The sequence below is a fragment of the Dromaius novaehollandiae genome, chromosome 8, assembly GCF_036370855.1.
Source record: "Dromaius novaehollandiae isolate bDroNov1 chromosome 8, bDroNov1.hap1, whole genome shotgun sequence".
Taxonomy (NCBI): domain Eukaryota; kingdom Metazoa; phylum Chordata; class Aves; order Casuariiformes; family Dromaiidae; genus Dromaius; species Dromaius novaehollandiae.
This window is the reverse complement of record NC_088105.1, coordinates 11,901,702-11,924,957: the sequence shown is the minus strand read 5'-3', so window position 1 is coordinate 11,924,957 and position 23,256 is coordinate 11,901,702. Positions and strand designations below refer to the sequence as shown.

Here is a 23,256-nt window from a genome sequence, read left to right as displayed (position 1 = left end):
AGATCCCTACTTCAGCACACTGCCCTCAGTTCCCAGCTCTGCGGCAGCCCCTGCTCACGAAAAGGCACGGCAGAGGAACAAGCAAAGGTGAAGAGCAGCCTCCAAATGCTCGGATCAGAGCACGCCTGGGGCAGGCAGGCGCTCTCGAGGGTTTAGCTGCCAAAATGCTGCACGGGCTCCATAGAGACTGGCTGAACAGACGGGTGACTGCTCCGGATTCCACTGAATTTGTAATGGTGACACAAGACAATCCCACTGCCAGATTTCCACAGCGCTTCCAGGGAGAGGGGGGTGTCAGAAAGTCTACGGCACCTCCAAAATCTCTCTCTCGCACCCAGCAAACAGGAAAAGCAAAATCTTCTTTTTCCTTCATCTCATTTTTCTGCAACAGTCGGTTCATTTTAGCAAGTGCTACCAAATCTACCTCCACTCGAGGAAATTCCAGGCTGCACAGTTAAAGTCCTGCCAAGTTCTGAGTGACAAAAAAATTAAGGGGGTGGGAAGTTTATAGCGGGAAGCTTTATACCTGCAGGATCTCTAATCAGCACTCTCTCTTCCAACATCCCTTCCTACACCTAGCCCATGAGCACCACGATGGAAGCTGTTCTCACAGGGATATGGCCTGACACCCAAGACACAAAGCAGCAGAAACAGAGAGGACCTGAGACGTTTGATTTCTATCCAAGAAGCCCAGAGTCAGAGGAAAAGCTAGTTCAGGCCACAACTGAGGGCTCTGGGGACTCCTCAGACACTGGACCCCAGGCCTGAAATAGCCAGGACAGAGGCAGGGGATGGGGTACGAGTAGGGCACATGCCTTGGTAAGGTGGAACGAGTGGGCTGGAAATAAGTGAAAGGGGAGTGAGGCAGAGAAATGAGAGCTTTTTAGTGATTTTTCACTCAGTAGCAGAGAAAATATTACCTGCCACCTTTTGGCATTCCCAGTGCTCAACTTTGGCTCCATCCAGAAAGAGAAAAAAAAAACCCACAGCAGGAAAGAGTGAGCAAGCTGAAACCTGATACCCTGAAATGCTGGACTTGGTGTCTGGCTTTTCTTACCGGCTCAGCCGACCTGTACGTGCCAGCCTGGGAACTCGTAATGGTTCCACCAACAGAACTTCATTAACTTTTTATACACTTGGCCGCTAATTTATAATCATTAGCGGACAAACAGCCAACAATTACACAAGCAACACGTAAAGAAGAGAGGGAGAGAGTGTAAAGCAGCAGAGGTGAAAACATGCCCTTGGATCAAGGGGTGGGAAGGAAGGAGTCGAGGGGAATAAAGCATTCCCCATCCCAGACATTCCTGGAGCTGGAATGTGATGCATGTGGCTTGGAGAGATGGGGGCGACCTCTCCCAAGATTTACTGGCACACACTGTTTCATAAGCCATAATTAACGCATCAGGCAGCAGAGAGGTAAAAGGCACAGGTGAGCACAGGGAGAGGAGAAATCTCACAAGCTCTCTCATTTAAAAAAAAAAAAAAAGAAGAAGAAGCAAGGAAGAGGAGTGTGCATATTCCACATTACCAGCTCCTGAGACTGGCAAGCAAGGCTTTCCTTGCAGGAGAAAAACGGGAAACCACACACAGACAACACTGAAAGTTCACCCTGATTTAATGAAATGTCCAGACAACTCCACTAAGTCATGTAACCCTCATCCCCTTCCACAGACACGTTCTCCAGCTCTACACAGGAATTAGGAGGTAGCATTGCAATCCACAGCCTTGCCACTCTGGGTGAACGATGACTGCAAATACTTACATCTGGCACCAAAATATGTGTTGAGGATGGAGATGTGGAAGTGGGGAAGAATTTCAAACGCTTCTCTGAGATCAGCAGCCTCTATTCTCCAGAAGACAGCTCAAAACTCTTCTTACCTCCACCAGTGGTCATCGTCTACCTAGTTCCTACCAGTAAGGCATAAGACTCCAGTAACCCAGTTAGACCCTCTTTTTGCATGACACAAGGCAACAGGAAGAGGACAACAGATAGGTTCTCTTCTCCTCTCCACTCTCTGCAACAACCCAAGATGCTTGAACTGACCAAAGAGCCACAAGATCTGCAGATGCGACATAATGTCCCTGCTGCATTGGCAGGCCAACAAGGAAGCAAAATGACCTGACCAGCATCACTCAAAGTATCATGCCCAGAAACCAAACCTACACCTTCTGGCTCCCTGGCAATGGCCGAGCCTACTCCTCTGCCCCACACTGGAGAGGCAGGCCAGTCAGTTTGAGACCCAAACTTCCTGCAAAACAGGTCTAATGGAAACACTGTGTGCACTCTGCAAAGCCTCCGGCCGGGCATTTCCAGGCATCCAGCAGAGCCTGGCAAAGCAGCTCCTGCCTTTGATCACCAGAGGGGAAAGCTCCTTTCCAAAGCTCCACACAGTGGCAGAAAGCTCAGCTCCTGACTTTGCGGCCAAGATCAGCAAAGTCAATCAGCTGAACAGCAAAACCGTTTGCAACGTCAACCAGCACCCCTCAAAAACACAAATGAAACTGGTGGACTGCCCCAACCCACCCAGCTGCCCCTAAGCCAGGAGAGGGAAGATCCATGTTCAGGGCCTGCCACTGCTTACAAGCCACGGCTCGCCGAGCACGCAGAGGGCAGGTAGGCATGGCTTCACGCTTGGAGCGCACAAACTTGGGCGTGCTCGCAGCTGGAAAGCCACCCAACCTCTCCAGCCTGCAGCCTGGCTCCTTCCCACCCTGCTGCTCCCAGTGTCAAAGCAGTACGGAAAGGATCACAAGCGACTTCTGCTCACAGCAGGGCCTTTCCCCTTCCACCCTTGCATTTGCAAACAAAAAAGTACACCCCAAACATGCGAAGACTCTTTATCACGTTAGCTGCAGGCAGAGACCAAACTATTCAGGCCAGAAGGATGACAGCTTGAGTTTTATTGGGGACTAAAAACTATGAAAGCCAGGACGCAGCTGCCTGGGCCCTGCCAGATCATGCATTTCTTTTTACCACACTAAGATATAGAAAAACAGCTGTAAAAGCTATTGTTTTTTAAAGCTTCCACTAATACTCATTCTTCATGCCTCTTTTTTTTGACAAATTTCTCACGTGACAAGCTCTTTTCCCTCTACAGCTGCTTAACAACCATGGAGCACCCATGTGAAAATAGGAATGTCTTCACCTAGAAGTGCAGCTCTCAGGGTGATGCAGGGGAATCAAGTGGTAAAGCTAATTCAGATGCAAATTCGAACCACTACTCCTGCCTGAGATAACCCCACAACTCCACCCATATGGATAGAGTTGCAAGATGATGGTACCTATATATGTACATATCTGCTGGCAAACTTTTAAGAAAACCTCTACACGATGAAAACCTCTACATCTGCTAAAATATGGAGCATGCTGCTCAAATTATTTTCCTTCGGCTATTCAATATCCATAGTGCCATGAAGCACTCAATCAGTGCATCTAAGAAAACCGGGGAAAAAACTGCATATGATAAGCTATCACGTAGTCCAAATTGGGTAATACTGCGTGATCATACAATTAAAGATTCAATGGCAGGATATGCACAGAGAGGAAAAGTGGAGGTTGTTCGTAAAAACTTCACTTTGGCATTTCCTGTCTTTGAATGTGCAGCTTTGTAGCCTTCCTCTCCCTTTAGCAGGTTGTGGTTTTGTTGAGAGGTTTTTTTGAATTGGGCTTTTCCATTCCCAATCTTCTAAACAAATTAGAAAAAAAAAACCCACAGAGCAAAACAAAAATACTCCAAAGCCCTACAAAGGCAGCTTCACTTTCATAACTTTCAAACAGAATTGCCCAAATATCTGTTCTCTGAAGACTTCTTTTTTAAACAGCATAACTAGGCCTATATTTATGATTAAGTTTTTTGTAATATAAAATTGAAGTCAAACTTCAGAAAAATACTTTATTAAAAGATGCAAGGGCTTAATTTAAAAAATGCAAATATGAGACATTTTCATCTTTTTCTTGTTTTCCAAAAGCAAAGCAAAAGATAGTCTTCTTTGCTGAAACATGTTGGGAAACTGAACTGCACAAATTTGTATGTTTCTGTCAACCCAAATACACATTATTATTTCTTTTCCTCCTCAAGACCTTCTAATTTGGAGGGAGGAGGGGGAGGAAAAAAGCCCCCATTTTGCCAAAAGAAATAAAGAAGCTGGCAATATCTCTCAAGTCCAGAAACACCTGATCCGTACTGCGTCCCGCATGAGCACAGAGCAGCCCCCCAGCACGTGAGCAGGAGGAGGGAGTCCCACAGGCATCCGGCTCCTTCCCCAGAGGGGACGCCCAGTCCCCAGCCCCACGGCAGAGGTGGGGATGCCCTGAAGGAAGCTCTTTGGCACACAAGGCCAGCCCCACACAGCAAGCGCAGTGCCCTCCCAAGTCTCTGCCCCTCAGCCTGGCATCCGAGGCATGGCAGGGCACAAAGCTGGGGGCAGATATGCTGCAAGTCCTCTCTCAGCAGAGACCTATCAGCACACCCAAGCCAGCTTTCCAGGAGAAATGGCAGGGTCAGTATCGAGCTGCCCTCAACTGGAGGTCCCTGGCCCCGTTCCCTATCCACACACAGATGGCAGGAACCCCACACGGTCCTGAAGCGGAAGAGAGGAGCCCCCAATACCTGGTAAAGGAGGAGGTCACTGTCAACCCTCAGAGGGGCAAGAGGCAAGGCTCTGCTAGTGGGACTCATCTGGTGGTCCACCTCCAGTTGCTCAGGCATTCAGCTCTCAGACAGAGAGGGTTACTTTTCTTTGATAATAGGGAGAATTAAAAGCAATAGCAAAAGAAAAAAAAAGAATAAAACTGTTTCCCCAGCTTACACATGCTGCACCCCTACCTTGGCCTCAGAAGGTCCTTCTTTTGCAAAGGCAGGACCCCATCTCAGCACGCGCCCAGCAAGCCTCTGAGCTCTGAGAAAGCAGCTGCCTCGGAAATCTCTGGGCAAGAGGGCTGAGGACCAAGATAGGGCAGGAGCTGGTCCAAACAGAAATTTAGTGGAGAGAGAAGGTGCTGAAGGAGGCAGAAAGCATCTCCACTGCGCACAGGTCCGCATCAAGCCTGCCTGTGCCACAGCACCAGTACGGGCGAGCTCCTGGACACACAAACCATTTGTCTCCCAGGAATTAAGTGCTGCCCTTAGGAGCACCCTCACCCCACAATCCCCGTGCAAACGACCTGGCAAGTTTTGGGTGGCTCATGGAAAGGCAAACAGAAAGCTGGGACGCGCAGCCACCGAGTTCCCAGTTCAGAGAGAGTGATACAAGGGCAGAAGATGGGGACACGAAAACGGATGGAAGTTGATGTCTCTTGTTAATCAGAAAAGCAACCTTAGAAACATACAGGGACGTAACCCAGTACAGCGACTGCTCACTCGCTGAGCTAGAGAAAAGCCCCACAGAGGTGGGACCCACCTCCCTCCAAACTCAGCTCTGCTCTCAGCTCTTTCACTGCTGGGGGTGTCGGGGAGCAAAGCTGCTTCTCGCAGCCAGTTCTCCCAGGTGCCAAATCTTCACTGCTCCCCCCAACACACTCCCTTTTACCTCCCCGCTCCCACGATGGCATTGCATCAAGCTGGCAGAAAGGGCCTAGTGCTAACATCCAGCAGCCTTTGACATAGGGGGAATTAAACCAGCCAGGCCCTAAGGGGAGGTGCGAAGACTTCAGCCACCTACTCAGTCTGGGTGGGCTCACAACCAACCTATCCCTATGTTTTCGAAGGAGCACACAGACACCTGGGCTTATCTGGCCCTGAGGATGCCCACGCAGAGCGGGAGATGAGTCCAAGCACTGCAGAGCATGTCTCCAGTGGTCCTGGTGCAGGACCCTCCTCACTCCAAGCTGGGAGCAGGCACCGGTTTAAAGTAAGAACACAGTGAGTTGGGGAAAAAGGAGCCAGCAATGTATTTTTCACCTTTAAAATAACAGTGGCATCGGTTATACTGCCTTCCAGGAGGCTGAAAGCCTCCCCTTGGCACTACCTTTTGCATGGAGGGCCTCTGTAAGGGCCTTTGTAGACATGAGGGCTGCTCCCCTCCTTTTCCTGTTTAGAAGTGTTCCTCGTAGGGTTTTGGTGTTAATTTATCCCAGGAACCTGGCAAATGAGAGCAAGCCCAGCAACAGCATGACCTGCCTCTGCATCTCCCCTCCGAGCAAGGGCCAGCCCTGTCCACCTCCAGCTTTCAGGAGAGCCGCGGCGCCGCGAGCAGAAGCGAAAGGGAGGGCGGAACGGCGAGGAGCACCCCCGTGCCGCGGCCTTCACCCCGCGTGCATCAGCCCCGAGGCTGGCTCCGTGGCCTGAACCCACGCAGACCTCTTCCAAAGCCTTCCCCGTGGGGCTTCTCCAGATCCAGCACCCCCGCGCACACCCCTCCCCGCTCACGGCCCCCTCTCGTCCCCCCGCCTCTCCCTCCCCTGAAACGCACGCTCGGCCCGTCCTCCAGAACAATCTCGCTGCAGGCAGCTTTTGTAAGCCTCCAGCCCCAAAAGAAAAATGACGGGTTTGAACTCTTAACCCCGCCCCAGAAAAGGCTGGAATTAAAAGGGGTTTATGACTAAGTATGCAGATGGGAATACTGTAATAACAACAGGCGAAATGTTTGCCCAGCAATTCTGGGCTCGTTTCGGAGGAAGGGAGAGCGGGGCCGGGGCGGCTTCTGGCCGGAGGATGACGCCACAAAGAAAGAATTCAGCGACTTGGAGGGAAGGGAGGTTGTTGATAAATGTTGGGGCAGAGCTGGGGAGGGGGGCCGGGACCCAAACGCTACACATTGACACTTCAGAGAAGTTTGCTGCGGCACCGAGGGTTTCTGGCACCGACACCCGGCTGGCTCACAAAGCCCCAGACACGGAGGAGGCAAGCAGGGGTAGGAGGAGAGGGAAAGAGACCTTGGCTCCAGGGCTGGCTTGGCAACGTCGCCGAGGGAAAGGCCAGCTCGCCAAGGATCCCGCATCGAGTGACACTGTCGTATCTGACGAGGCTGGGACACATGACAGGGAACGTACTGGAGAGACAGCAAAGCTCCTCCACACCCCAAATCCCTTCTGGCCATGGGGGACTGTGCACCCAGCCTCCTGCTAAGAGGGGAGCTTGCAACTGCAAACAAGTTGTTAATTTTTAAGAGCCCTGGGACTCTGGCTCCATTGAAAAGGCAGTAAAACATTAGTGCCTAAGTCACTTTGGATACCAGTTTCAGCACACCTCCTTCCACCCTTAACAACAGGCTGCAAAAAGCCCCCCCCCCCCCCCCCCCCCCGCCAGATAGGAACCTTGGGCTATAGGTGACTTAAATCTCAGCCTCCATCCCAGAGGAGGGTACCCCACTCTCTGCTTGCTCAACGCTTTCTGCAAGAGGAGAGATCTCTGGTTCTCTGCCATTAAATACCCCAGAAGTCCACTCCCACCCATCACACATCCAGACTTCAAGTCCAAACCCAGAGCAGAGGCAAACCTGGACCTCTGCAAGCCACCAAGAGTATCCCCACAGGGCAATGGCAACATTTGGACAGTTCTGCATGAAACTTTGCAGCAGGTCACCCATGCCGCCATTCTCACCGCTGGAAGGTGGAGGGCTCTGCATTGCCTCGGAGGTGCCACACTTGCCCTTGTGGTTGTACCTTCTCAGCTGCATCCAGCCCTAGGGAGATGCTCTTTGGCCTGCACCAGAGGAGGAGCAAGAGGAAGGCAAGCAAGAGACCCTGCCCTTAGATGTCATCCAGAAATGCCAGGGCTCACTGAATAACTTCATCACATTGAATGAACCACAAGCACCTTAGTAGGGAGCAAGCTGCCAGAGATATTCCACCCAGCCAAAAGGGACGTCCCCGCGCCCTCAGCCAGCAGCAGGCAGGCCTCCTCTCTCTGCAGGGGTCCAGCCAGGTGAGTCACCTTTACAGCTCCTGCATCACAGAACAAGCAGCCGTCTGGATACTTCTCAGCAGTCAGCCCTTTCAAGAAACACAGGGGATGAACCACCTCTTCTCACTTAAACACCTCCCTGCTTTTGCACCAGGCTGTGGCACCCACAGGGTGGGCACACAGTCCACAGGAAGGGTTTGTTCCAAGGCTATGAGAGCATACAAGTCCCTGATATTACCAAAACGAGCATCTCCCCCTGTTCTCTGGGGTCCCCTATGAGATACTTGCAAATTATTTAATGCATGATGCAAATTATTTGCACAATGTCACACAATGTGGTAGACAGACCAGAAAGAGCCACCAAAACACCCAGATCTTACAAATTACTGGGACCCACAGGAGACAAATTCACATCATACACAGTCATGAAAAAAAACACACTCCTCCCCAAGCTCCCAGAGGGTCCACAATATTGAACTATTTCTGAGCAACGCTCCTGCTATAAGCACAGCGCTGTGTCTCCTCCTCACAGATCTCATAAGCCCAGCCAGCAGACCCCAGTCCAGATGAGCTGCACACAACAAAAGGAGTCCAAGAGCAGGAGGAAAGGAACAGAAATGTGTTTGCAAAGGCAGGAAGCGATGACACAGCGGGGAGGACAGCCCTGACCGCGTGGACAGCCCCATCAGGCATCAGCTCCCGGCTTGCGCAGCATTTCAGTGCCTGCGGAGAGAGGAGTGGTTCTGCCCCACGGAGGGCTGGCAGGCGGCACCAGCGCTGCAGGCGGTCGGAGCTGGCAAGGACTGCCGAGACCTTCCCTCGGCGCCTTCTCCCTGTGCTTGGGAGGTACTGGGTGCAGCCCTGCCTGATGCAACAGCAACCCTTGCCAAACCAAGCATCTCGCAGGGGTATGAGATTCGGATGGGAACACACCCCAGCTGCTTCCCTTCAGGGGTGAGGAGGTAAGGCTGCATGCAAAAAACTCAAGGCACAAATGGCAAGCCAAGAACTCAAGACTTCCCAGTTTGTAACACGGGGATTTCCAAGCATGTCTCACACCTGCCTTTGCTCCACAGGGACTTCAGTGCTTGCAGCATCAACACATGGAGTTGTGACGTGACTTGTGATTCTGGTCACCTCCTGTTGACCCACTGAGTTTACCAGAGAAGCCACCGAACTTGTTCCTCCTAACAAGTGCAATCTTCACTTTGCCTTGCAAACAGAGCAAATGTCTCTGAAGACAGACACACTGCTGCTGTCTGCAGGGTCAGGAAAGATGGTCCCTAGCAAAGTGGAGTGTGCATTGCAAAGAGTTTCTTCAGCAAGACAGCAGAGACCCATGCTCAGCTCCCTTCCAGTGACACGCTGCAGGAGCCCGCAACCGACATGCTGTGTAAACGCACAGCTGCCTTTGAGGCCATGGCTCTGCAAAGGTAGAGCGGCAAGTGCTGGGAAGCACTCGGATCAGGTAATGGAGGGCGTAGGAGACTCATGAGAAGATTCCTGTGAGTCAGAAGAGCTGGCCGGGGGCCAGATCAGCAAGCTCTGCAAAATCAGCTAACAAAACAGGGCACAACCCCGCCCTCCCCAGCCCCTTCCTGCTGCCTCCGGGGTGACCCCTAACAAGCAGTGGTGGTAAGGCAGCAACGCTGCCGCCAAGACCGGCGCCAGGAGTGGGTGCTGGCAGGAGGCAGGCGGGACGCTGCAGCCAGGGCCAGATATAGGGACTGGGTCTGCCCTGCCTTGGGGTGAGCTGGTACCCTCCAGGGCCCAGCTCAGCGACAGCCTGGGACTCGCTGAGCAATTTGGTTTCTCCTCAAATACAGGAGACTGCATTGCTCTTGTTCATTTAAGCTGAGAGCTAGCTCTCTCTGAACCAGAGAGACGGTACCTGCATCCTCCTGGGCACTTCCCAGGATTTAGGAACCATGAAAGTGCTCCTGACCAATTCCTTTTCTGACAGCGGTCTTTCCCCTCCCTGTCTGTTCTCATGTCAATGCCTTTGACAGCAGGGTACGGAGCTTGTCTACACCAGGGATGTTTGCAACATCTTCCTCCCCAGTAGGGTGGCCTCAGAGCAGATGAAGCTCCACAGCCATGCCTCATACAACATCCCTAAACTTGCTCCAGAGAGCTGAACAGGTAACACATTAAAGGAGGCTGCAACTACTTGTCTGCACCAGGGACAAACAGCAACATCTGCAACACCAGGACATTTCTAGAAATCATCGCATGTGAAAAAGAATGATGGTTTTGCCCTTGACATATGGAAGTGGGAGCCATCGTCTCAGAGCACAGGAAGCCAGAAGATTTATGCCCTGATCCTCCAACTGGCTGTACCTGACCACGTGCTCGTGCCAGGGTTGGACTCTTTACCTTCCAAGGGACCACAGTCTTCTGTCCATGCTGGATTCCCTTAGGAGACAGGGCAAGCCCTTGATTTCTAGACACAGACAGAAATGAGGCATCCTATCAAGAGAAGCTCTAAGACAGAAACAGGACCCAGACCAACATGTCCCTGCAGAGCCACTCATAAGAAACAAGATAGCAATCCACAATCTCTCTTTTGGAGTATCCTCAAGCAGAGGATTGCTTTTTTTTTTTTTTTTTTCCCCTCCTGTGGAGAGATCCTGACCCTTCAACTGCTGCCAAACTTGGTGCTACAGCCAGTCTGGCTTCTCTAAAAGTACCTGCAAGATCTCTGCCATGAGGTGCTGCCATTCTCTTTTCCTCATCTGCAACTTCCAGACAATCCTGGTATTTAAGTTGTTGTTGTTATTCATAAAAAAAAAAAAAAAAAGAGCACGAGAGAGAGAGAGAGAGAGAGAGAGAGAGAGAGAGAGAGAGAGAGGAAAGAAGGTGAATGGTGGGGAAGAGGCCAAGGAGAGGGTTAAATACCCATCAGGAGCATTCAAAGCATCTGCCAGATGAATGAGTTGGACAAGGGCTAAGGGACAAGAAGGCTAAACTGTTCCGTCTTCCCCTTCCTTCCAGCCTGAACTGGATCTCCTGAGCACCCTCAAACGCCAGCTCAGGAAATGGTCTTGCTGTGACTTTCAGCAGCAGGCTTCTTTCAGCAAGAGCAAATTTACAGCTTGCAGAAAGGAGCACGGTTGAGCCAGCGCCCCAGCTGACCCAGACTGTACCTGCAAACAGCGAGACCTCCCGGGCCGTCCCCAGGGGCAGTGCTGGCAAGTCAATCCTTATGCTCCCCCAGTGCAGTCTCAGAGGAGCACCATCCTGCACCCAGAGGGGAGCCCTGCAGCCAGATGAGATCAAAGTCCAAGCAGGTCAATGCAGACATTAGAAATGGACAGGGACTGCGCAGAGCAACCTGGGACCATGTCCATCCTCTTCTCCAGAAAAGTGCCCTCTTCTAGCACAGAGCTTAGCTCAAACGCATGCGTGAAGATGTGCAACACCATTGGAGATGGCAATGTCTGAGAGCTAAGCTGTGCACTGCACGGGACCCCTTGCCAAGGAAAGCTCTGTCTGCAGCACCGCACCAGCGGCATCCATCCCTCCTGCCAAGGCACAGATACCTCCGATCTGTAATGGCCCTTCACCCCTCCCTTCCCCTATTTATGATGGGGTGCGCATCCAGTGCTGAACACTGGGGCTACTTCCATCTAGACCTTCATTGTGCCTATTGTCACTAAAAATTTCTCTGGTTTCTAAGAAAAACTGCTGCACTTCCCCTCTGCCCTTTAAAGTAAATTCAGCTCTGCTCTGCACTGGGGAGCAGTGGCAGGGAGGGCAGGATTTAATATCAGCCCCCCACCCATCTGGGGCCACTCCACTCCTCCTTAACGGAGGATTTTCACACACATCCCATCCCGTCAGCCTGTCTGTGGCATTTGATTCCTGTCTGTCACTAAGTGATGAGGACAAAGGGTGAGGAGTCAGGAAAAGGTCTGAGCGACTTTGTTCATCGTCTGGATACGAACTTTGGATGAACTCCGTGGGGAAAGAAAAGCCGCATGGAGTGGAACGCACCGTGCATAGCTCTCTCTCCTCCGGAAAAAAAAAAAAAAAAAAAGGGAGGCTTGAACAAGGGAAAGGGGTGGGAGGGAAAGGGAGAGGAGAGGAGAACATTCCCCATCCCCATGGCGGCGAGCAGTCCTGAGAGCTCCCTGCTCCGAGGAGACAGAAGGATATTCAAACCGCCTTCCCAGGAGGCATGTTCAATAAAGCAGGATGCCAACGCAGCCTTTTCTCAAACAAATCTGTTAGCGGTGGGCCAGGGGCCAGCCACAAGGGCTTGCTTTTTAAAGTGACCAAATGGGAATTTCCTAATAATAATAAAGAAAAAAACACCTCCAAAAACCACGCAGCACTATGGCATGGCTAAAGTGAAGCATGCTGGCAGTGACAAGAGGTACCTTATGCACAGACCTCTCTGGAAACACAGAAAAAAGAACTGCAGGACAGGGAATTACCAGACACACCCAGGGCCAGGGCTGAGCCAGGCCTGGGAGCACAGGAACGTACCCACAGTACCCAAGTGCTCCTCTGGCGCCTACAGGCACCCACCTACCTGAGCTAGGGGAGATGAGAGTCCACAGCACGGCTGCACGGGTGAAAGGCCTCAGACATCCTAACCAAATGCCAATGATGAAGGTTTACAAGCATCACTTCTGTTTCCACAGACTCTTGCTGAGCAAGGGAGGAGGCTCACCCTGCACTGCCACGGATGTGATTTCCCCCATGCCAATCTCAAGGACCTGGAGAAGCTACTGCAAGGCACGCTCGTCTGTCTTCTGCTTTTTCAGAGTGAAGTCAAACCAGTTCGCAACTGGAAAGCCCTGCGATAGTCTTGCAGATATTAATTAAATCAGTCCCTCCTGGGCTGTCAACGAAGGCGGCAAGGCCACCACAAACATTCTCCCAAATTGAGCTCTGCTGAAGCAGCTAACATGCCTCTCGTCCCAAAGGGCAGGCGTACTCCCCCTCTGCAGGAAGAGGCAGGCTGGCACTGGGGACCCGCGGCACGGGACAGCCACACCACAAAGATCAGACTGTGACACAGTGTCCTTCAAGCATCATCACCATCAAAGCCTATCTGCAAGACATGCCAAGCCACACATGAAAATTATTGCAATTGTATACACAATTCTGCAGCACTCATAAGAGATCTGCTCAGTGTTAGACACAAAGGGTGCCCATACAAAACCAAGCCCACCACGCTGCATAGGATCACTCCCTGGACGTGAAGGTCCACACATGAAATGGCATGAGGGAGCACGCAGCCCCCATCCACAGGCTGACTGGGGACACGTTTCTTGCTCTGCCACTTTGAAAATAACTGCCTTAGGCACAAACAATTGGAAATCCAAAAGGTCATACCTGAGGCTGTTCATCACCAGGCTTCCCAGAACATCCCAGAAGAGCGGGGGAACTTAACCTCTATCTACCTAGGAAAGTAAGCGAGTTAACTAAGGCCCTGCAAACACATCAGCAACCGAGCCCAGAAGAGCATCTGAGAACTATCCACATTCAAACCACGAAAATGCATGGGAGATTCCACTGGATCTGTTTTCTCTCTGCCAGCCACCAAAGAGAAAAACAACTCCAGATCGAACCAGTCTACCTGGCACACAACCACAACAGCCCTGCATGCTGGATCAGCAAAAGTGCAAAAGGCAACAGAGAGATCTCCCTTGACTGCGTGCACTGCAGTACGCAAGAGAAACGTTCCCGTCCGAGACAGGAAAAACTTTATTCCTTGTGCAGTGCCCAAGACCCCTAGCCCAGGAAGCAGACCTGCGGAGATGGTCATGGCAGCTGCCATTTCCAACTCCACTCTCACCTCTCTGCTTGTGAAGATGATTTCTCACCAGCAGGCAAACCGCCTGGGACAGGGGTAGAGAGCACCAAGAGTCCTGAAGGTCTGTAGGAGGGATCAAAGGCTTGACTTTACTTTGTCCAAAGCTACGTACAGCTCCAACCCCCTGCAGATCTGCCTACTGCACACAAAGATGATGACCATGGAGAAAAGAGGGAGGAATGGAAAAAGGGGCACACTTCTGCAGAGGGAAGTGGGCAGACAAACAGCATGGTCATTGAGGCTGGGAACACAGCGGCCTCTCCTTCAGTCACCAGTCACCACCGGGTCTCTGCAGAGCACCTTAGGGGTAACACATGCATCTTGGGGGCACTGCCCAGGACCTCTGACAGAGAAATTTTGATCTACCCCATACGCAGTCTGTCCGTAGAGACTGCCCCTAAATTACACTGCAGAGTGTGCCAGGACAAATCGATTCCACAGGGAAAGCATCATTCAGTTTGAAAGTCTGGTCCACTGCTCACTCCAAAAAGGCTGAAAAGCTCCTCTGGTGGTGGGAGGAACCCTTCCTCAGCAGCCCTGCCAAGGCAGCCTGGCTCAAGATGGCTCTGGTCAGGGAGAACAAGCTCCAGACAGGGATAACCAGACAGAAGAAGAAGGGAAAACTGGACAAGAGGTCAGCTGGATTGGCCCACCCAATCGCAGAGGGTGGGAGCCTGAAGAGGAGATGCTGTTACTGTTGGATCCAGAGATGTTTTGAAAACAGTAAATAAGAGGAATAGAAGAAAAGAGAGGGGACTGGGAAAGAGGGGGAAGAGAGGGTAAAAGAAAAAAAAAATCTGCCGTGTTATTGCCTGAAATCCAAGGAGACTCATTAAAGCAAACAGTCCTCCTGCTCCTTCCCCTTCCAAAAGATTGTCTCATCTGCTTCCTAAATCTGATTCCCATTTGTCTTTATATGGTTCTCATTTGTTCTTCATTTAGATCTCCTCCATGCTCTCCAGTGAACCTAGGAGAGCTTTCCAAAGCCCTGTACGATGGAGAGGAGTGGGGCCAGGCTTTCCCCAGGAGCCAGCCCTGCCCAGGAGGCAAATTACCAATGAGGATCCCTCTTGTCCCATGGTGCTGGCACTGTCTGGTCAGAGACAAGGCATGGACTCAAAGGAAGGGATGCAACTGCAGCTGTGAAGGCTGATTCACACCGAAGGACAAGTCTCCTGTATACAAGTTTCAGAACTGGCATCTCAGCCACTAACCCAGGCCCAGACCTCTCCCTGCTTTGTGACTCCCACCCGGTCCCATTCCAGGATGCAAGAAAAAGACAATGGCACCAGCTGAAACATGGGAAGAGGGACACGCATCAGACAGCATCCATCCCCACACAGAGGAAAAACATTCTCCTGTCAAGGGGAAAGGCAGCACACTGCAGACTAGACTCGAGGCAAACCGCTACCCCAGCCCCCAGGCCAAAAGGCCAAAGAGACCCTTGGAAAGGACCCAGAAAGAGCTGCCCAACAGAGGACCGTCGCCACCAATTTCATGGGGTGCCAACAACAGCCTGGCTGCCAGGCAGAGAGGGACTGTGGCTAAGTAACAGGAGCACACGTGACCATAGGGAGTTCAACCACCCAAGCCAGATTTTTGTGGCTTTGCAGAGAAAAACAGGGGCCTCGATCTGGTCCAGCAGCCCTGAAGTGCAGAGCAGAAAGAGAAACAATAAAAGGGAAAGCGAAAGGGACCAGGAAGAGGGGACACAAGAGTAACGAGAGAGCAGCCGCACATGCCAGCAACTCTCAGAGCCCGTGCAAGTGGTTTCCATTTTAATCAGCATACAGCCTTCTGATTAAACAGGAGCTTAAAAATTATTCTAATAAAGCTCTTTTCAAACACAAACCACAGGGACCTCTCCTAATTGTGTAGTTCCTTTCTCAATCACAGCCTACATATAATAAAGCAGCTCTGTCCAACGCCCTTGCCTCCAGCCACGCGCCTCAGTATTCCAGATGGAGCAAGCTCCAAACAGGCGTACAGCGCGCTCCCCGGCTGAACTGCGCCAGCAAGGAGGAGGAAGCCCAGGCCTGGTTTCCATTAGCAGTTTGCCACAATACCTCCAAGAGGCCTTTGGCAGCTCGCTCTAGATCCGCACCTCCTCCCCTCCTCCTAAAATAAGGCAGTTCAGCATAGTTCAATACTCATTTCATAAGCCCCAGCAGCTGGTACTCCCAAAACCAAGTTTTTAACTGATAGGCATTAAGGCTTGAAGCACACAATGTCACAGCCCTTCCAACGCTTGCTTTCTGCCCTGACCACTGGCTACTGCTGTTAGCCCCAAAAGCATCCAGTCAAGCTGGGTACACTCCCTTTGCCAGAGGATGTTCCCAAGGCCTAGTCAAACACTGCAGAAAAGGGAAAATCAAGTTTGTCCTTCCATCAGCGTGCACTGTGTCACCTCTCTGGTGTACAGGACACCTGCCTTACACACATTAAAAGATCAGGGTCTTCTTCCTGCCTCCATCCCTCTCTGTATTTTATCTCATTCCACACTGTTTGTGGCTTTTCTGAGGTAAACGATCCCCACGTTTGCCCACGGGATAATCTTCCTAAACCTCCAACCGTGCTGTCACACCGCTGCATCCATGCCGCGCTGCGGCAGCCCTTTCCAGCCGGCCCGCCAGGACCGTACAGTTTTCTAGACACACCTGGCATTGCACAAAGACAGGCAAACATTTCCGCAGACCTCGCTGTCCCCACCCCGCCGCTTCCCCACGCTGCAGTGAAAATATCGACCCGACGCATCAGCCAGAAGGAGCAGAGCGTCTGCCAGGCCCCTTCGCCCAGGGACAGAGGAGCTGGGCTGAGACAAGGTCGCACCTGAGTCTCCTGCTCGTCTCAGCAGTCGATCTGAGCAGAACCACCATTTCTAATGAGGAATCCCACCTCAGGCTAGAGGTGCCCTTCCCAAACACACACTTCAAACTTATCCAAACAGAAACATGGGACCCCTTTCTGCAATAAAAAGCACCTTCCAAGCAGCCACAACCTAGGCCCAGCTGTCTATCTGACCCATCCACCAACACAGAAGGAAACCCAGCAGGGTCTGAGCTCTCCACAGCAGGGGCAAATCCCTCATCTACCCAACGTCAAACTCAGTACGATCCAGAAGATTGCACGGGTACCTTTGTACTACATAAAGCATTTTTCCCCTTTCTGCTTAATGCCCAGGCAGAGCATGCAGTATTTAACAGCTGCTCTCACCACTCCCTCCTGCCAAGGAGGAGAGCAGAGACAAAAGATCAGTTGTGCCCCATGACCTTCTCCGCCATATCCCCCATGACCTTCTCCGCCATATCCCCCAACCCCTCCAAAGCTTAAGCCGCCCAGGTGAGCAAATGTTACGGAATGCCCTTGCCAGGCAGAAAGCAAATTCCACCCAACCGGGGAAATGCCAACGGCGGCCAGACCCCAGCTTGTGCAAATAGCAGCCAGAGACCTTCGGGAGAGGAGCAGCCCGGGCCCAGACGCTCCTGCTGATAATCCTTCTTGGGATGCTTCCACCAGAAGCTCCCATAACAGAGGAAAGATGTTTATTTGACTATTTGGAGGTGGGCACAAAAAAAATTAAACATTTGCTACCGCGCTAAGTGACCTTTTGAGCCGCTTGGGGATGGAATTGCACGGGAGCTTTCGGAGCGAGTCCGCAATGCGCTCCTCACTCCTGCTCCCTCGCTGGCAGCACCGCGAGCGGGTGACGGCCCAAAGGGGCGACACTTCACTCCTCCGTACATGTCTAAAAGGCTCCGCGTCTCCTGACCCGCATCTGCAAAGGGAGCGCCCACATTCATGTCACAAAGTTGAAAAACAGCCACTTTGGAAAATTCTGCATTAAGTACAAGGGAAGAAGCAGTCCACTAAGAGCTTGCTGGGCAAAGCGCTTCAGACTGCTTCATTTCACATAACTGAACGTGTAAATCAAGCAATCGCTCCTCGGATTTTTCTCCATTAGCAAAGTATACTGTAACTCCCCTTCCTGCCACCAATGCTGATCAACACCTCACATCTGCTGACCAGATCTAACAGCCAGGATTTTCCGGGGGAATAACACATTCGCGGAAAACACCATTCCTGCCACCTGCTCCCCCCACACGCGCAACTTCACTGGGAGCGGGAGCGCGGCCGGCTCGCCAGCCGCAGCAGGCAAACACCTAACAAAACTCGGCAGCCGGAATAAGGAGCTCAACAAATTCAGATCAGAAGTAAACACAAAGGGTATTAAACTCTTCAAAAGGGGTTGCAAAAAGCAAAGGGTATTAAACCCTTCGAAACACCACCTCCGTGATGGTGGTGGATTTCCCACTGCCTGCAACTTTCTCCACAAGACCAAATGCCTTTCTAAAAAAGACCCTTTGTGCAGAAAGCACAAGTTTTGTACAAAAAGCGCTAGGCAACGTTGCGTGCCCATCACTAGGAAGTCAGCATCAGTTACTGTAATATCTCCCCATTCAATTCTTTTAATTTGTGGACTGAACCTTTTGCCTAGAGATTTTCATATGTACCATTTAAAATCCAATTTTGTTTTTTTTTTTTTTTAAAGGACTACGTTAATACATTTGCAACCTTTTGCAGTTAGAGGCTACTCAAGTTGAAAGCTGAATTCACAGCTTAAACCCGGAGACATATCCTTGCAGAGGCAAAACTAGCAAGGTCTAGGTACTGCATCGCTCCCAATGCTTCACCAGAGAATCACCGCACATGAAAAGAGAAGGATGTGTGTAAACAAGCAAATGCACACCCACAAGCAGCTCGGGTTTTGAAACATTAACGTCAAAATTAGAAAGGCTCATTTCAGAGACTTCCAGGCAGATTCACTTTCATTTTGGCTTCAGCCTTGTAAATATCAAATGTCAGGGGAAACAGTCACACTGAATTAAAAGGAAAAAAACCCTGCACTAGGTAAACGCACGCAGGATCGGGACCACCGGAGTTAGGAAACCAGCAAAGAACAATGAACACGAAGCAACTGGAACGGTATTTCTGCCGGTTAACCTGCCACTGCTAATTCTGCTAATCGACATCACTTTGGAATTTGAAAATGTTATCCAACCAGGAGAGAAACTTGATTTTCCTCTTCTAATAACGAGGACAGGCAGGCCAGCCAGGCTAGGCCAAATGTTTTGTTACAAAACGCTGCATGTGAAACAACTAAAAAGGGGACGTAAAAGTGATGAACTGAGTTTCTGAGTTTGGGCTTGGACAAAACACAAAATGCAGCCAACAGCAGTAAAGACGGGCCGATTCCACTCGCAAAGCCAGCCCGGTTTATTTTGCATCAATGCTGAAGTAAAATGGCACAGTTATTTTAAATCATTGTGACTCCTCACAGCATTGGCTGTGCTGGGGCTTTCAATTTATCTGTATATATTAAAAAAAAGGGGGGGGGGGCAGGAGCCCTGCTGCTTAGGGGTATCTGGTTAAAGATATTCTGGGTAAGGCTTCTCCTATAAATAAAAGATCGGGCCCCAGAACACGTGGGGCAGGGAGACAGCGTGCTTCTTTCAGAAGGTGTCGGAGGGGATTTCTATTATCTGCTTTGGCGAGTTCCCCAAAATGCTGAGAAGCAGTGACAACAAACTGCTCTTCAGCACGCACAACAGCCCGCGGCTGGCAGGGACCTGCAGACAGGCGGCTTGGCAGAGCGGCTTCCTCCAGCAGCGATCCCCTCCGCAGGGCTGCCTGATGCTGCTGCCGCCTCATGTTTGCCGCCAGGGAAAGGAGCCGGCAAAGCAAAATCTGTATTCAGAGGTTTTCCCAGCAAAATGATTGCCTGGATTCTTCCCTTCATTCCCCAGCTCTGTTCACCAGGCCTGAAGAAAGCTATTAAGGGCTGGGGAAGAGAGATTAGCAAATGCTGACGGGAGAGCGAGCGGGGAGCAGAGAAAAGGTGACTGCAGGGAGAGGAGTGAGACCCAGATTTAAAAACGTGGCTCAGAGACAAGAGCCGCCCCAGGAAGCTGCAGGATCCCGTCTCCCAGAGCCCGCTTGCCGAGGGATGTCCTCAAAAGAGTTAATGAAAACCCCTCCAGGATGCAGAGCTGCCCCAAGAGCTAAGCGGGGCCGCTGCGTGCCAGGCACTGTTCCCACGGCCGGCAACACCACAGGCCTCCCTCGTCTCCACTTCAGAGCGGGACTGGTGCGTTTTAAAGCAAGCAGGAGATGCGCAGACCTGTTTGCTCAGCCAGAGAAGGGCAGGGACCCACAATCCAGAGGCAGGGTGGAGAGGGGCTTCTCCCCTCCCCGGCACATCCCCTGCGAAGGCCGAGATCACTGCAGGACTGCATGTCTCAGCATCAAGCTGTACTGGCTTTAAAAAAAAAAAAAAAATTAAAAAAAATCCAGGGGCAGGTTTCACAAGCACAAGGCCAAGAGATTAATTCTTCAACGCCTTTCTTAATCAACACCAGAGTAAGCCAGTTCCAGCCCAAATGAACCCCCCCCCCCCAGCAGGGGAAAGCAGCGCAGCATCTCCCCCACCCCGTGCAGCTCAGCTCCCAAATTCCTTCCCAACCCCGCTCCCGGCCTGACAACGCCACGCTTTAACGTATTCAGCCTACAGCCTCCTTAGGCCACGGCTTTCTGTAATTTATACCTATACTGCCCACCACCTTGTATTATTTAAGCCAGCAGATTGCTGACTGCGGTAACTGGGAATGCAATGCCTCCAAGACACAGCGGGACTCGGCACGAGCCGACCGCCTGGCCTTCGAGCCATCATTTTTGGTTTCGAACGCGGTTCCGGGCAGACGCTCCCCAAAGGTGACATTAACAGAGAACGAATTTCACCGGAAAACCTCCAATCTCTCCGTCGCTGGAGCACGCCGGGGAAGCGACGGCCTGCACGAAGCCACACAGGTGCCTGCGATCACCCAAACAGCCAGGGACACAGTGCGGCCCAGCTGGGGCAGCCTCTGCGGGTACGTCTGGGAAAGCCGAGGACGCGGACCGAGGCTGCGAAGGGCCTGGGTTTATTAGATTATGGACAGCCCCATGCAAATAGGGCCATATTGATCTGGTCTGCAAACACCTGGCTGGGAATAAAAGCAGCCCCTGAGTATACAGAAGCTGCTATAGATTATTAACCAGACCCACTGCTGTAAATCACATTAGCTCCTTCAAAACCCCAGCACAGGACCTCAATCCCCCGGTGCTAGGTGCTGCACACGCAGGAGAGCACACATCCCCGCTGCACAGGGGTGTCGCTTCTCCCTGCCAGGCGCCCAGGAGCACGCCTCGGCATGGGCCCAGGAGCACGGAGGCTGCCTGGGGGCACCCGCAGCGGGGTCCCGCTGCCAGCCACAGAGCTGGGTCTGCGCGTGCCACCTCCCTGCGCAGTAACGCCCAAGACCAGCACGAAGTATGCGCAGCACGAGGAGGGTGAAACTTGCTGCACAGGAAACTGCATCGGGAATGCGAGGCAGGAGAAAGCCAGAAAAGCTTGAAAAAAATATATATATATATACATACATACACACACACACACACACACACGTATTACTGCTTTCGATGCAAACCCACCCCCTGCTCCCACCGGGCACTAGGGGAGAGTCATATTTCGCACTGGTTGCAAACGTGGCAAGTGCTGCCCTCGTGCACAGAGCGCAGGCTGAACAGCACGGCCTCTCCTGCCGCCCGAAGCACCCTGACTCCTGAGGGGAAGGATGGAAAAAAACCTCCAGCAAAATGCTTTACAGCACATTTGCAGAAGATCACAAAATCCTCCGTAGAGCTCCATTAACAGAGAGCACAGGACCGAAGGTGGAAGCGGGAAACAAGGTGTGGAGCCAACAGCAGAGAAGGCATCCCGGATTTCTCCGCTCCCCCTCCAAAGTCCCCAGCTCTGATTCAGCAGGAGCGCGAACAGCGGCACAGTCTAGCATATCTCACTGCAAATAAAACCATTTACATTTAAAACAGCACCCTGCTCCCCTCAAGAATCGCTGCATGCAGTAATTCCCTGGCGAGAAGAAAGGAACATGATGAAATTGTCTCGGAGTTTCTCTCGCTTTCTGTTTACAAGCGCTGCCCTCCAACGCGGGGCCTGCGCGCAGCAAGCAGGCTCCTGCTAACAGGAATAAATCTCACATTTGCGACCGCTTACAAGAGCTTTGCTTGCAGACGCTCAGTGCTCGCAGGGGGGAAATCCCTTCGCAGGTCTCAAATAAGGGAACTTGAGCCATTTTCCCTAGAGAAATTTAGGCCTGAAAGGTCTTCCGACTTTCTCGTTTGGAGCTACAAGGCCCAATAACAAGATCTCTCTCCCTGGGCTCGTCCACGGCACCTCGGCACACAGGGACGGGGAGCTGCAGCGGAGAGCAACCCGGGGTCGGCGCAGGGAGGCCAGGCACGACGGGTGCCCCAAGCACCGACCGCGGCTCCCCAGGAGTGCTGCGACCGCGAAGTTCATTCGCCACGGGGCACCCCCAAAAACCAAACCTGGAAAGGAAAACGCAAACAGCTCTGCTCTCGCGGTCCCCGGACTGAATACTCGGGAGCGGTAACGCGGCGCCGGGGCCGGGCCCGACTTCGCCGCTCTGCTGCGGGGCCCGAGGGGGAGGCGGCGAGAGAAACGCCTGCTGGCAGCCCCGCGCTCTCCACCTCCTCCCCTCGTGAATTGCAGGAGGCCAATTTTGATTAAACTAATTAAGCCTGCTCTGTTCAAAGAGCTCCAACCACATGCTACCAGGGGAGATGAAGAAAATATAAAATTAAAAAAAAAAGAAGAAGAAAGTAAAAGGAGGAAAAAAAGAGAGAGGAAATCTCCCTGCAAACACGCTTCCCCAGTGCTATCCGCTCCTCGGAAAAATCGCTCACGGACGACGCCACCGTTGAAGAGGAGAGCTCAGAGGCAGGACCCGCTGTCGTTGCGCAGGTCCGACCCAGCGGAGCCAGCCACCGAACACGAAAGGCCCCTCGCAGCCCCCAGGGCACGCCGGGCCAGCCAGCACGTCCCCTCTCAGGGCAGCCCCCTCCCCAGGTTTGCTGCTCCCCGTGCAACCACGTAACCCCGCCGCAGCCGCCCCCCGGCCCCTGCACGCTCCCGTCCCTCCTTTCCCCGAAGGACGTCGGGTTTCTGGAAGCAATTTAATCGCCAGCTGCGGCGAGGTCTCGGCACCCGTGGCAGCCCTGGCCGGCAGGAGCTTCCCCCTCTCCCACAAGCGCAGCCACGCGAGGGACCCGGCGGGCCCCAAACTGGCCTGCGCCTCCAGCGGAGGGGGGCACCTTTCCCTTCGCCGCCCGCCGGGGGAAACCCGCGCGGAGGGAGCCGCTGGGCTCGGGCTGGACCTCCGGGACCCGGAGCGGGGCAGAGTGCGGCCCTGGGTCCTCCGGGGCCGCCACCGGAGCGGTGTCATCACGAGCTTTCGAGAAAGCAGAATTAGGCCTTAGGTGCAGCACCGCGTTGAAATTAAAATTGGGGTGTTTAACTCCCCTCTGCACCTTTGGAAACCTCAGTGGAAATGAGCAGTAAGGAACGGAGGCAGCGTTTTAAATGATGCCGGGGAGGGAGGGAGGGAGGGAGAAGGAAAGCAAGCTGCACCCTGGTCCGCCCTGGGAGAAACTTCATTAGATGGG

General features: G+C 52.4%; 1 protein-coding gene across 3 annotated transcripts in view; it reads right to left on the bottom strand.

Annotated features, from left to right (window-relative positions):
• PBX1 (PBX homeobox 1) overlaps nt 1-23,256 on the bottom strand; it is a 159,983-nt gene that overhangs the window by 129,322 nt on the left and 7,405 nt on the right. The gene's annotated exons all lie outside the window — the stretch shown is intronic.